Source organism: Myodes glareolus, chromosome 6 (genome assembly GCF_982192425.1).
Source record: "Myodes glareolus chromosome 6, mMyoGla1.1, whole genome shotgun sequence".
Taxonomy (NCBI): Eukaryota; Metazoa; Chordata; class Mammalia; order Rodentia; family Cricetidae; genus Myodes; species Myodes glareolus.
In genome coordinates this window covers 82,434,615-82,448,796 of record NC_142031.1, presented here as the reverse complement: position 1 = coordinate 82,448,796, position 14,182 = coordinate 82,434,615, and the positions used below count along the sequence as shown (strand labels likewise).

The window sequence follows — 14,182 nt, the reverse complement described above, 5'->3', positions numbered from 1 at the left end:
ATTTCCAAGGCTTGGCCACCATCTGTGGACTGGTGAGGGCGGGAACTGTGGCAGCTGTCGTAATGCTCCATCTGCAGGTGCGGCTATGTGGACAAAACACTTCTCTCTCCCTCTCTGAGCTTCCCTCTAGGACACCCAGTGCTGACCTCTCACTGTGGCTGTGCGGGATGAAGGAAGATGTGGTTTGTTGAGGGCCGTAGGCAGGGATACGAAAGCGCCAACTTCATGGGAAATGCCTCGGGCCAAGCAGGGTCCTTATGCCATAACTGAAGTGCGAGAAAAGCCCACTGCTAAGCACTAGGTAGGAGTCTGGGCACAGGAAACAAGCTCCACCCAGCCTCCACTCCTCTTTCCCTTCATGGGGCCTCAGCTTTGACCCCGGGCTCACTTCTGGCTTTGGGTTCTCGGCTGGGTCCGTCTAGAGGTAAGCACCAGCTTTGTCAATCTTGAGAGATAGATGATAGATAGGTGATAGATAATAGATATATGGATGGAAGGTAGAGTACAGAGAGATGATGATAGATTGATAAATAGATAGTTGTTTTTAACTAAATCTCAATCGTTCAGTTTTACCAATAAAGACTTGGGAGCCAGGTGCTGAGGTGAAAGCCTGCTAACTCAGAGAGGGAGAGAAAGCACCCAGCCGACCTTCCTCCTCAACCAGAGTCCCGGAAAGGCTTTCTCCTGTGCCATCTCAAATAAGACTCAATCTGAGTGTCCCTCCCATCTCCTTCCTGAGCATTTCTCTATCCGTCCTCCTGACTCCCTCTTATGCTATGTCCGTCCGTGTCCCCCCCCCCCCCCCGTCAACTGGTTGCTTGCTAGGCCTCTTGACCCGTGGTTGACTTTACTTAATCCGGTTTACAATATTCAAGCAGAAAGCTCTTGGATTAAAGGTATGTGCTAGGGCTGAGCCACACCACAACTAGAAACAGGCTTTTCTAGTAAATAACAAAATCTTGGGATTCACAGTGTGATCAAATATCCTGTGATAGATAGACAGACAGATAGATATGATTGATAGATGCTAGAGATATGGGCCTATTGGTGGAAAAGCTGAGACAGACAACTTCTCTCCTGGGTTTGTTGCTGCTTGTGGTTGGGCTAATTTGAAAGGCAGGAGTATTTAGCCAATAGGTCTCTGTGGGTGCAGGACTGAGTTTCCATCTCACTCCAATGCTCAGTGACTCTGGATACAGTGGCAGGAACCAGCCAGCCACACGGCAGAACTACCTCTCTTCTCTATCATCCTGCCTGGCTGACTCGTCTTTGGGGGTGGGGGAGGCCTCTGGGATGATTTTCTCTGTTTAACGGCAGGAGACTCTAGTGATATTTTATTTGTATTTCAACAAATAAACCTTACCTAAAGATCAGAATGCAAAGCTAAGCCACTAGAGATCAGGGAATGGTGGCACACATACCTTTAATCCCCGGACTCTGGGAGACAGAGGCAGGTGGATCTCTGTGAGTTCAAGGCTGCTACCCTGGGCTACACAAAACCAATCCAGGAACAAACAGATCCAGGTGGTGGTGGCTCACACCTTTAATCTCAGTGTTTGGGATTAAACAACAGGCCAGGCAGTAGCGGCGCACGACTTTATTCCGGCACTTGGGAGGCAGAGGCAGGTAGATCTCTGTGAGTTCGAGGCCAGTGTGGTCTACAAAAGCTAGTTCCAGGACAGCTAGGACTGTTACACAGAGAAACTCTGTTTTGAAAAAAGGGACAAGACAGGAACTCACTGGAGTGTGGAGTCTAAGAATTCATGGAGACAGGATCTCACCCTTTTGGTGTGAAGATTTGATAGAGGTGAAAGTTCTCTCTCGTGGTTGTCCTTGGCATCCACGTATCCAAAGAGTCTGGAATGTTCTGGCGGAAGTTCCACCCCAAGCCTCCTCCCCTGGGAGTTGCCTCAGTTCAGACTCCACCCCTGAGAAAGTCCACCAAACAATAACCCCTCCCCAGAGAGGCTCAAGATCACCCCCACTGGGTATTTAAACTGCTCCCCAGAGCACTGATGTGTGGTTTTCCAGTCTTCCTTTCCTGCCTCCTTTCTGGGGGTCTGGAAAGCCATCCGGGAGCATATGCATCCATTAAACCTGGGCTTTTTCTAATTCAGTTTGACTTGGTCTGATTCAGATTGTTGGGTTGGTGGAGAGGCTTATTGAGATGCGGAAACTTTTCAGTTGGCTGCTTTGCTTTTCTGATCTTCAGCCTGAACCCTAATATCTGTCTCTAGGTTTTTATTATTCGTGCTACAGGAAACTGAGGGCTGAAGAGACTGAGGGGTCAGGAAAGCTGGGAAAACAGGACAAAATCCCATGGTGCAGACCAGTGTTTTTCTCTCTTGGTGGTGAAGGTGGAATTGTGCACGCACATGATGAAGATGAAACCCAAGTACGCATGCTCAGCAAGCTCCTTCCCGCTGAGCCACAGCCTTGCCCCGAGGCCAGTGCTTTTGGTGAGCCACGGGTGAGCAAAAAGCAGTTCCCTGGAGCTCTGAGCCCTGGCGCAGCCTTCCTGCTGGGGCTGGAGTCAACCCCCACGCCGCGCCTCTGCCTCATCTCTGGGATTAAACTCTTCTTTCCTCACCAAAAACCGTTCACCAAAATGAGTTATTAAAAGCCGGCTAACTACTCTTGCCTCCGGGTAGCTCCCGTTTAACAATCTCTCCTGGGGAGCAGCTGTCAAAGGCAGGCCCTGTGGAGCTGGCGGGAAGATGACTCATTTACATAGAGAGTCAGACTCCATCCTGCCCCCAGCTCCATCCCTGTCTCTCTGGTGACTAATCCCCTTCAAGGATGAGATCACCACCCAATCAGCACCCCCCCCCCCCAACAAAAGAGCAGAACCCTAACCTCAGCCCAAGATTTTGTGAGGAGACAGACAAGGCCTTGCTGAGGTAGAAGTGTGGCCAGCAACAGCCCGAGGTTAGGAGCAAGTGGATGATGTGGAGGAGACCTGCTCTCTTGCTTGGCCACACTCAACCCTGCTCCCTGCACTGCCCATTTCGGAACACCGTGGTGGAGCTCCAGTGACTACCAGGAACTCAGGCTACCTCTCTGAGAGAGACAAGAGAAGCCGATGCAGGAAAGCAGGTCTAAATAAACCCCATTTACATGGTCAATAAATGTCCGTTTCATCATAATGTATCTCGAGTCTTCCATCCCTGAGGGGCAGGAGTTTTAGGAACACTGTGGTTCTAGAAGGCGAAGAATCTTGCTCACAGCGGAAAGTTCAGCTCTGCTCAATCAGGTCATTGTGTAGGTAAGCACTCCCTGCCCACCTGTGTAGCCTCAGGCTGCCTTGCGGGCCTCTGTGGCCCTAGGAAGAGGCCTGGCACTTAGGGAGGGGGCAGAGCTCCGAAAGGCTAGCTGCCAAGCCCTCAGGGATGACGTGGTGATGCACAGAGGCCTTTTGTGCATCTTGGTCTTTTCGACTGTGGTATTCTGACTGCACCCCCACCTCTTTGCACAGAAGGTGGCCTGTCGGCTGTTTGTGGTAGATAAGAAGACACAATGGACACAGACCCACAGCTTCAAAGCGACATCCAGAGAAGCACCAACAGGGTCCACAGAGAATCCCGTGCTTGCCCTGCCAACCTGCTGACATGCCCATCCAGAGGCTGGCAGACAGGCCAAGGTGTCCATCAAAGCAACTACCATAGCGCCTCAGAATGGCTCAGCACCGAGCCTCCCTCAGAGCCTGGCAGGGGTCAGCAGGGGTGGGACTGTCACTGCTGAGCTGAGGACCTAGGCTGGGCTGGTTCTAAGAGTGAATTTTACTCTCAACTGTGGTAGAGGGGTGGCCAATACTGGTGTAGAGAGAGTGAGTGGAACCCCAGGTCTGGCACCCCACTGGTACCTTTGATGTGCAGCCCAGGAGCAAGTGTGGAAGGAGCCCAGGGCGCAGTCCTGATGCCCAAAGTCTTTCCCGTGGTTCTTGAGGTCTTTTTGACTGAGGTGTTCCATACCTGACCGCATGCCCACCTCTCTGCACAGAAGGAGGCCTGTTAGGTGTGTATGGTAGATGAGAAGACGCAGCACACAGGTGAGAGAATGCGACTGATGATGCGTCAAAACGCATGCTCAGTCGGGTATGCCCAATTGTACCATGCAAAGAGGCTTGCTGCAGTCCAGGATGCCTGCCCTGGGTCTGTGGCATGAGTTGGTACTATCCTCTGTGTAGGAGATGGAGGCTGTGGTGGTTTGAATAGGCAAACAAGGAAATTGCATATACAGGAAATAACACACATGCAGGATTCCTGACTTCCACAAGTGTGAGTGAGCATTTGTCTCCCTCTTGAGTCTAGATCTTTTGATTATAGCAGAGAACTATTGGAGGCTATAACAGTTAATGCCTAGAGGCTCTCAATCAAGACTTATCTTGATTAAAGGGGGGGGGTCTCAATTGCTGTGTTGAACATGGTTACAGAGGGTGGAGTGGGGAATTTAGCTTCAAGGTGGGATGTGTGTGTGTGTGTGTGTGTGTGTGTGTGTGTGTGTGTGTGCATGTGAACATGCATGGAAAAGAGGAGACCCAGACAGGGCAGTAGCCAGGAGGAGATAAGGAACCAAATCAAGGCCACAAACCAGGAGAGAACAGACTCAAAACCTAAAGGCGATAGGAGGTTAAAAACGGAGAAACAAGCTGGTGTGCAATTCCAGCACCCGGGGAGGTAGAACATCGGGTTCAAAGGAGTTCAAAGCCACCCTCTGCAGCATGAAACCCTAGCTCACAAAACCAAAGCAGAACAACCCAAATGAGACTAAAAGCTGAAATAGAAGCAAACAACAAAAAAGTAAGACAGAAACCTCACAGTTCTCTCAGGATTGGCAGCTGGAAAGCAGTTGGCTCTGGGCATGAGAGAAGGTGGTTTTGGGAGCAGTTCCTGGAGAGTCTGAGGGCACCCAGACACCAGAAGTGCCACTTTGCCTAAGGGAGTCAGAGTACATTGCCCGTATACTGGGACATGGTAGATAAACTATAGGCCCTCGAGCCAGGTTTCGGGGGTCAGCAAACAGATCCTGTGCTTCACAGAGTACTTGGTGGAGAGTAGACATCAATAAATATGACTTGTCAGCCTATTATTGAGGTTGGGTTCCTGCAAAGGGCAAAGCAGAGAGGACCAGGCCATGCCGGCAGACCCCCAGCTTACGGAACACACAACAGGGCTTGGCTATGCACTCATCTGTTGTTGGCTTTCCTAGTGTTATAAAGAGCCTACTGCGTGACAGCCAGGAGTGAGACTGCTATGGCAAGGGGGACTTAGTATCTGGCTGGGGTGAGAGGGACACTACCTCCCCACTTCAGGTCTCCAGGAGATCCTAGTGATGACAGGCAACGCGTCCCACTGTTGGGAACTCCAAACGCCATCTCCATTTTAAAAAACATTTATTTTTTATGATTTGTAAATTATGTGTTTATGTGTGTGTCTCTGTGAAAGTATGTGTACAAGCGCAGGTGCCTGCAGAGACCAGGAGAGCGTGTCAGATCCGGAGCTGTGTGCGGAAACCCAACTCAGGTTCCTCCACCAGAACAGTACCCACACCTAACTGCTGAGCCCTCTCTCTAGCCCGTCTCTGCGTCCACACGGTGTGAGCGGTTAGTTTAGACCGTCAATTTGACACAGTGTAGAATCATCAGGAAAGGGCCGTTTGGAGAGGGGTGGGCTGGATTAGGTTGACCAGAGGGCCTGTCTGTGCTGTATTGTCTTGATTGTGTTAATTAATCATTGTCCCCACTGTGGGAGACACTATTCCCTAGGCCAGGGATCCTGGGCTGTTTAAGTGTTGAGAGGAGGCCGAGCACAAGCAAGCACACGTGTGTTAATTTCTTTCTGCTCACAGATGTGGATGTGTCTAATTGCTTCAAGTGTCTAATTGCCTTGACGTTCCTACAGTGAACTAACTGTAACCTGGAATTGTAAGCCAAAATAAGCCCTTTCTTAAAGTTGCTTTGGTTAGGGTATTTTATCACATAAAACTAATACAGCTGGGTAATCAGAAACTAGAAACTGTAGACTACAGAAATGCGGTCTCTGTGGTTTAGTGCTAGCTCTTCTGCCTTTGTGAAGGAACAATAGAGACATCCACTTCTGCAAAACCAGAGAAAGGCACCGCTGCCTATGTCCCATACAGCCATGAGATTCCCTCCTCTACCTGAAGTGTTGGTTCCTATGACACTTCTTCATTTTCATCCTTTTGAGAAGCCCCAGCCTCCCTCTGGCCCAGTGTGACCTATGGGTGATTCAGAGCAGAGCAGCAGGGAGGGGTCCTTGCCATGCTGGGTCTCAGACTTAGTCCTCTGTCACCCTTTTCACAATTTCTGAACTTTATTCATCCTTCTTCTGCCTCATTCTTTCCCTCCAGTCTACAGGAGCCAGTGATGAGCAGCCGTGGTATGCTCACAGTGGCTTCTGAAGCCCACATCAGGCTGAACTATGTTCACCTCCAATTCACATGTCAGGGTCACAGCGCTCTGAGTGTGGTTATATTGGTAGACAGCTCCTTTGAGACCAACAAGGGCAACAAGAAGGCTCTTATCTGATCCTGTGAGAGAAAGCAATGAGGAGCACGGGGTGGGGGGGGGTGTGGAGATGAGGAAGTGGGGAGGGGTGTGTGTGGGGGGGTAGGACACAGACAGAACCATCTACAAGCAAAGAGGCTTAAGAAGAAACCAAACCCTTGACCTCAGTGTTAGCCTATGGTACCGTGAGCTGCCTGCCCACACTGTCATGGAACAAAACCAGATCCACAAAGGCCGGCAGCTTGGTTGGCTGCAGGAGCTCGCATGGCCAACCCTGGCCACTGTTTCCCGCAGCAGCAGAGGCAGCAGGGAGTCCAGGAAGCAAAGCTTCATTCCAGAGCCTTGATCAGAAGGCTGTGCTTATATTTATCCCACTAACTGCAGGGGAATGTTTACACCCAAAGAAATGCCCTCCTGTAGAAGGCCGCAGCCACATTCTCCATTATCAAGATGGCGCTGACATCCGGCTTCACCACCAGGTGAACGCACATGTGCTCGGTAATTTCCCACTGAGTCCCCGCCTACTCCCGAGGCATTCACCTGGGATTATGGACAATGGACCAATCCAAGAGTGACACGTCCGAAGCAGGGTCTGTTTCCTTTATAAGGGATGGGTTCCATCTTATCTGGGTCTCCGCCATGTTGGCTGATGCCCGCTCTCCCAAGGGGCATTAAAGCTTTACTGCAGAAGTATCCTATGTGTACCGCGTGGTTCTTGCTGGCGAGACGGTAGCGCGGGACATCTGGTGCTGATACCCGGGAAAAAGAAGAACTTTGCACCGCCGGAGACCCCTTGGACACAAGGAGGATTCAGAACTGCAGGAATGCGTGCTCAGAGAGGTACGTTCTAAAGTCCAGAGAGCATATCAGAAACTGAGCAGCAGTGGGAGGTTGTGCGCGCACCCAGATAAGTTAAAAAGGACCCCCCGGTAAAGAATGGGGGAGACAAAAAAGAAAAGTTAAAAAGGACCCTCCGGTAAAGAATGGGGGAGACAGAAAAAAAATAAGTTAAAAAGGACCTCCCAGTGATTTTAAAAAAGTAAAAATGGGGGAGAAGGCTGATTTACAAGGTCAAAAGCTTTATGTTATGTTATATGTGTTGTCTTTTGTGTACTGGATAGGAGAAAGATATTTAAACTTAGAAACTGCTAAGGATATGATGTTTTGGGAAAGAGGTTCTGTTTTCGTCTCCACAGAAAAGGAGAGCCTAAGGGTGTACTTGGGATTTATGTGGTTTGAATCACCGAGACCTCCTGAAATGTTGTAATGTATACCCCTAAAATGCAGCGGCCCAATAACAGCAGGAAGCAGCCAAAGAGACTAAACGACGCCCAAATTCCCTTAAAGATTAAATGAGGTCCTTTCAAGCCTGCTTCTCTGAGTTCAGCTTTGCTCCGTACACCGGTTTGGGCGCGGAGTGGGTGCAGCTGGGGCTGGAGGGCGGCTGGAGCGGAGCTTTGCTCTGTGGCTATGGTGGGGAGCACGTTGCGCCGGCTCAATTGGTGCGGCTCGGTTGGTGCCTGGCCTGGAGGATGTCACAGCGGTGCCACAGGCAGCCGGGCCAGAAGGCTTACAATGTACCTAAAACTGTGAGGGTCTCTGAGGGTAAAATGGCTCTGATTCCATTTGGCTATGCTAAACGATGCTAACTTCAGGCAAGGCTGGTCGTATTTATCATAATAAAAGCGCAATTAAGGTTTAGACGCAGTAAACAGGCAGTACCGTATTACATCTACATAGTGCGACTTAAGTTTTTAAGAACTGCTTAGCATTTTAAGAACTCAAGTCCTCCTAAAAGATTGCTGTGTATACGCTTGGCTTGTCTGGTGTTTCGGGTTCCGCAGGGAGATGGATGCGAAGGGCCCTTGGATTTCGGGGTGATTGGGTCGTTGGCTGGATCTGTGAGAGTTTACAGCCGCTTTTGCTGTGGCACAGGTGTTGAGAGTTGGCTAGTAGGGAAGCGGCCCTGTTCGCCGCCTCTCCCATCGGCCCCTTGAGCCGCAGCAGCTCTGGCGCGGACCTTGAGTTATTGCCGGCCTGTGCAGCCTTGGTCTGGGTGTCGGCTCCCGCCACACTCCGCCACCAACACAGCCTCAGAGAACTAGGCTAGCCCCGCGGGGAAGGCAGGGGCGCCTGGGGGTGGAGCCGCCACTTCTTGGCTTGGGACACGGGGATCCGCACAGCGAGCAGGCCTAGGGCCGAGCACAGCCCTTGGATGGCGGGCGGGCTCTGGAACCCAAGGCCACCGTACCAGCAAAAAATACGGGAGCCAATAAATCTTAAATCTAATATCAACAAACAGGGCCTGCTGTAATGACACAGACAAACAAGATTGCTCTTTAAAACAGAGACCTATAGGTCTCTAAGTTTAAGACCAGCCTACTTCCAGTACTGACTGTGCTAAATTTTTACACTGAGTTTTTTAATACTCTTAAATGTTATTTTGGGAAAAGAGTTTATGTTTTTTTTTCTAAAAATACTACTATTCATGCTGTGGATTCATCTGTCCAGAGGCCTGAGGACAAAGCCTCTGCTATGGAGCTGTCTGGCCTAATTGCTGCGGAGCTGGCGGGTTCCTGAGGAATGGTCCAGCTCCTGCCCTTGGTCTGTCAGTTATTGCTGTGTTGTTGTACATTGCAATGTTGTTGTTGCTGTGCCATTGCTATGCTGCTAGATTTCCCCTTGTTTTGTCAGTTATTGCTTGCTATCAGTTTCCCTTATCCTGTCAGTTATTTCTGCTAAACACTATGGGTATCTTCAAGATAGGTTACAAAATGCCATGGTTATTTAAATTAAAAATTGAATAAATATCTATTTAAACAAAAAGGGGGAAATAATATAAAGGAACTGCCCCCGATGCCAAGAATGGCCATCGCCATGGCTCTGTTCACCATAATTTTTTTAAATCTGGATGATAATGGCCAAAATGCTACAACACGACATTGTTCGGATCCGCAGCGGCCCAAAGATTTGGTTAAGTGGAAAGATGTGCTTTCTAATGAATGGAAAGGCCCGGATCCCATCTTATTGAGATCCAGGGGAGCTGTTTGTGTCTTCCCACAGGATCAAGAAAGCCCATTCTGGCTGCCAGAGCGATTGACCCGAACAGTGAAGAGTGATCCACAACACACGGATTCGCCTGAGGACCTGGCTGCTGTTCCTCCTGCCATTTTGCGGATGGATGACAGAGCACCGATGGAGGACACTCTCAGCCTTCCTGAAGCTGTTACCAGTCAGCCATAGGATGGCGGTGTTTCCTCGATTTTTTACAACCAATAAGACTCTGGGCCCCCTCCCTACCGTCCTAGAGATGATTTATAAGTTTGGCCGTAGGACTCCAGTCCTGGGCCGTATCCCTCATTCCCCTACTTCAAAGAATGGGTGGGGGTGGAAATGTTTTGGAACAGTCCTATGCTATGGATTAGTGTTTCTCCTCTGGATGGTCTGCTGACTCAAATCCCAAAATCGTAGGGACAAAGTGGTTATTGCACAAGCGCTGGCTGCCCTGGAACAGGGGCCTCTACTGATATGTGGCTATCTATGTTAAAGCAGTAAGGTTTAAGCCAACCAGCTCCTGCACCCCTAGGACTGTGGTCCATTGCACAGGGTGGAGTGCTTGGCTTAGCTAGCCCTGAAGGTTGTTGAGCTGAAGAGCATCGCACAGAGAATGGCCCTCTCTGAGAGATAAGTCGCTTTGCTTAAGGGTTTCCTGCCGTATATTCCCTTTCCCAGAAAATTGGCAGAGGGCAGGCTGGATAGGTTCCAGGTGTCATGAGCCTAGGGACAGATTCCGTGTAAGCCCATTTTTTATGTTTTCATTTTGGGAAGTGCGACCTCTATCTTTACCTTCCTAGGGAGTTGCCTTTCTGCAAAGAAGTAAAATTAGGGGGAGATGTAGAAGGCCGCAGCCACATTCTCCATTATCAAGATGGCGCTGACATCCGGCTTCACCACCAGGTGAACGCACATGTGCTCGGTAATTTCCCACTGAGTCCCCGCCTACTCCCGAGGCATTCACCTGGGATTATGGACAATGGACCAATCCAAGAGTGACACGTCCGAAGCAGGGTCTGTTTCCTTTATAAGGGATGGGTTCCATCTTATCTGGGTCTCCGCCATGTTGGCTGATGCCCGCTCTCCCAAGGGGCATTAAAGCTTTACTGCAGAAGTATCCTATGTGTACCGCGTGGTTCTTGCTGGCGAGACGGTAGCGCGGGACACCCTCCCCTGTGAGTTGGGTCATCTGCTTCTGGCTCCTCCAGCTCAACCTCATTGGGCCACCTCCTGGAGGTTGACGGAGGCTGCTCTGCTCAAGGACGGATGCCGCTGGAAACAGGTCCAGCTCTGCTGTCTTCCAGCTTCACCAGAGAGGTCAGCACTTTGTAGGTGCTCAATAAACAGGACAACAAAATTTTTGCTCTTAAAAAAATGAGTGTAAGGGGCTGCAAGATGGCTTAACAGAAAAAGGCACTGGCCTCCAAATCTGTGGGGAGAGAGCTGACTCCTCCTGAAAGTTGTCCTCTGACTTCCACTTGCCTACCACAGCAGGTATGCGCACGCATGCTAATATATTTGTATATCTATACACTGATGAATGCAGATGTATGTATACACACCTAATAGATATGTACACACATATATGCATATACACACTAATATATGTGTATATGTGCATACTAATATATACATGTTATGTATATACACATGCTAATATGTATATACACACTAATGTGTATGTGTATACACACTAATATATGTATACACACATGCATATACACACTAATAGATATGTATACACATGCATGTATACACTAACATATATGTATATACACACATATATAAACATACATACACACATATACACACATATGTATACACACACACACACACACACACATAGCGGGATGGCTTAGCAGGCACAGGTGTTTGCTACCAAACCTGATGAACTGAGTTCAGTCACCAGGATCCACAAAGTGGAAGGAAAGAACCAACTCCCAGCAAGTTGTCCTCTGATCCACACATGCATTGTGGCTTAAGTCCCCACCCCCATACACGCACACACACAAAATAAGTAAATGTAATAAGAAGTTTTAAAAAGAGCTTATACAATAAAATTTTTTAAAAAAATGGTACGGTGTGGCAGCACATGCTTGTAATTCTAGCACCCAAGAGGCAGAGACAGGAAGACTGCTTTAAGTCTGAGGCCTGTTTGGACTACAGAATAAAACCCTGTCTTAAGAAAACAGTAAATGGGGTGAGCAAGATGACTCAGAGTAAGAGTGCTTGCTGCCAAGTCCAAAGACCTGAGTTCAATTCCCAGTACCCACATGGTGGAGAAAGAACTGCTGAAGTGATTCTCTGACCCCCACACACATATGTAGTAAGCGTGTGTGTGTACATACACACAAGAAAATGCTGTATGTAGTACATATGTGTGTGCACATACACAAGAAAATACTGTATATAGTACATGTGTGTGCACATATGCACATACATAAAAATGCTGTATGTAATACATGTGTGTGGAATACACACACACACACACAAGAAAATGCAATAAAAACTAACAAATTAATTTCTTTATATCTTGGTTAACTGTAAAATGCCTTTGCTTCTTTTGTTTTGACACCATGTCTCATGTGTCCCAGACAGGCCTTCAACTCTTGATGCTTCTGCCTCCATCTCCTAAATGCTGAGATGACAGACAGACATGGATCATAATGCCCACTACACTCCCTACCTTTAGCTTTGCTTCTCTGAGGGCAGGGTGTATTCTAAAGCCCATGTCTTGTTATGTAGCCTTTCAGCCAGGATGAGCTGTCAGGAGCCTACAGCGGCTGCAGCACCACCACACTGTGACCATTCAAGCCCAGTGCGGAGGGCATGAGGTAAGAGGACCAATGCCGAGTGAGAGTCCCCAGGCTGCTGCTGCCTTCCAGCACAGCCAGTGCCTGCTAGTCACAAGCAAGAGCAGATTTCCAAAGCTACCAAGTTTCTGCACCAATGCATGAAACACACTTTCACTTCTAAATGAATCAGAGCATAGTAGAAAGCCAGCTTGCCTGCAAGCACAAAGCCCTGGGTTCAGTTCCTAGCACTGTGTAAACCAAGTATGGTAGTGCAGGGCTATAATGCCAGCACTTGAGGGGTAGAGGAGAAAGAAAAGAAGTTTAAGATCACCCTTGGCTATAAAGCAAGTTTGGGGTTAGCTTGAACTGCTTGAGACCCAATCCTCAAAACAAGCAACATAATACCCGCCATGCCTGTTCACAGGTTGGCATGAAACTATAATCCTTTAAAAGGAATAGGCTGAGGTAGAAGTTTAAAAAAATTTAATTATTTTTATGTGTATGGGTGTTTTGCCTGCATACATGTCTGTGCACTATGTGTGTGCAGTGCCTGCAGAAGCCAGAAGAGGGCGCAGATCCTCCTGAACAGAAGCTACAGATGGCTGTCAAGACAAGGCATGAGTGCTAGGGACTAAATCAGGGTCTTTGAGCTCTTAACTGTTGGGCATCGCCAGCCCTTGAGGCATCTGTAACTAAGGAACAAGCAGTGGCTAGGGCACTAGACGGCAGCTCTCACAACAGCCACCACTAACTGTCCCCGGCAAGAGCAGGTGACAGCTATGTTTTTTTAAGCCTGCAGGCACTGGCCTGTGACATTTCACCGAAGCCCGAGTGGCCTTTGCAGTTTTAGACCATTTAAATGCATGTTTCATTTCTCACACCAGCTAGGTAGGCCATGCTGTTACCCTATCTTCAGATGTACAGTCTGAGGCTCAGGCGATGGCACGGGGGACGGAGGAGTGGGGTCAGAACTTGATCACGGACTCCACTGTGGCTGAGCCTCTCTCTGAGTCTCTGATGACAGCATCTAGAGATCTCAGAGCAGAAATATGGAAGTGAGGAAGGCTCAGCTGAGCTGTCAGGGACTTTTGCTCTAAGACTGGGCAGTCATGAGACCCTGGAACTACTTGTGATCTGGTCCCTTGGGAGCTGGGCATGGGGAAAGACATCCCCTTGCCCCTCGCTGTGTCTGAGTCTGAGGTTCAGAAAGGGGCACTTAGCATTTACAACTGAAGCTGCAGCAACCCGGCTTCAGTTCTCAGAGCAGTTTCTGCGACTGGCAGGAAGATGGAGGTCCTTCCAAGCCACTGGTTCACCCACACAGCTTCTAGGAGCAGGTATTCCCAGATGTGCTGAAGCCCCAGGCCTGCCCCACTCCACCCCACCCAGAGAAAGGCCAACAACATTCTGGAAACATACCCTCACTGTCACCTTTTTCACAGGTTTGTGTGTCTATGTATGTACGCGTTCATGTGTGGATGAGTGCATGTATGTACATATGTGCATGTGTATATAGAGGCCAGAGGTCAACCTCAGTGGTCTTCTTTCCTTTATTACTGTCTACCTTGTTTTCTGAGATAGGGTCTCTTGCTGGGGCTGAAGTCTTGCCAACTAGGCTAGACTGGCTGGCCAGTGAGCCCAGGGGTCCCTCTGCTGCTGCTTCCCCAGTAACGGGGTCACAAATGCACTCCATTGCACCCAGTTTCCTTCCATGGGTCCTGGGGATCACACTCAGGTCCTCATGCTCCTGAGGCATGAACTTTACCAGCTACACCAGCTCCCTGCACCCACTGGCACATCTTTCTGT

The 14,182-nt window shown here is 49.2% G+C and overlaps 1 protein-coding gene and 1 long non-coding RNA gene across 2 annotated transcripts in view; one reads left to right on the top strand and one right to left on the bottom strand.

Annotated features, from left to right (window-relative positions):
* Kcnk12 (potassium two pore domain channel subfamily K member 12) overlaps positions 1–14,182 on the bottom strand; it is a 60,351-nt gene that overhangs the window by 20,415 nt on the left and 25,754 nt on the right. The window lies entirely within an intron of this gene.
* Positions 6,942–10,697, top strand: LOC148121873 (uncharacterized). The gene is made up of 2 exons (XR_015738137.1): positions 6,942–9,130; positions 9,590–10,697. It is a non-coding gene; the product is annotated as an uncharacterized LOC148121873 (long non-coding RNA).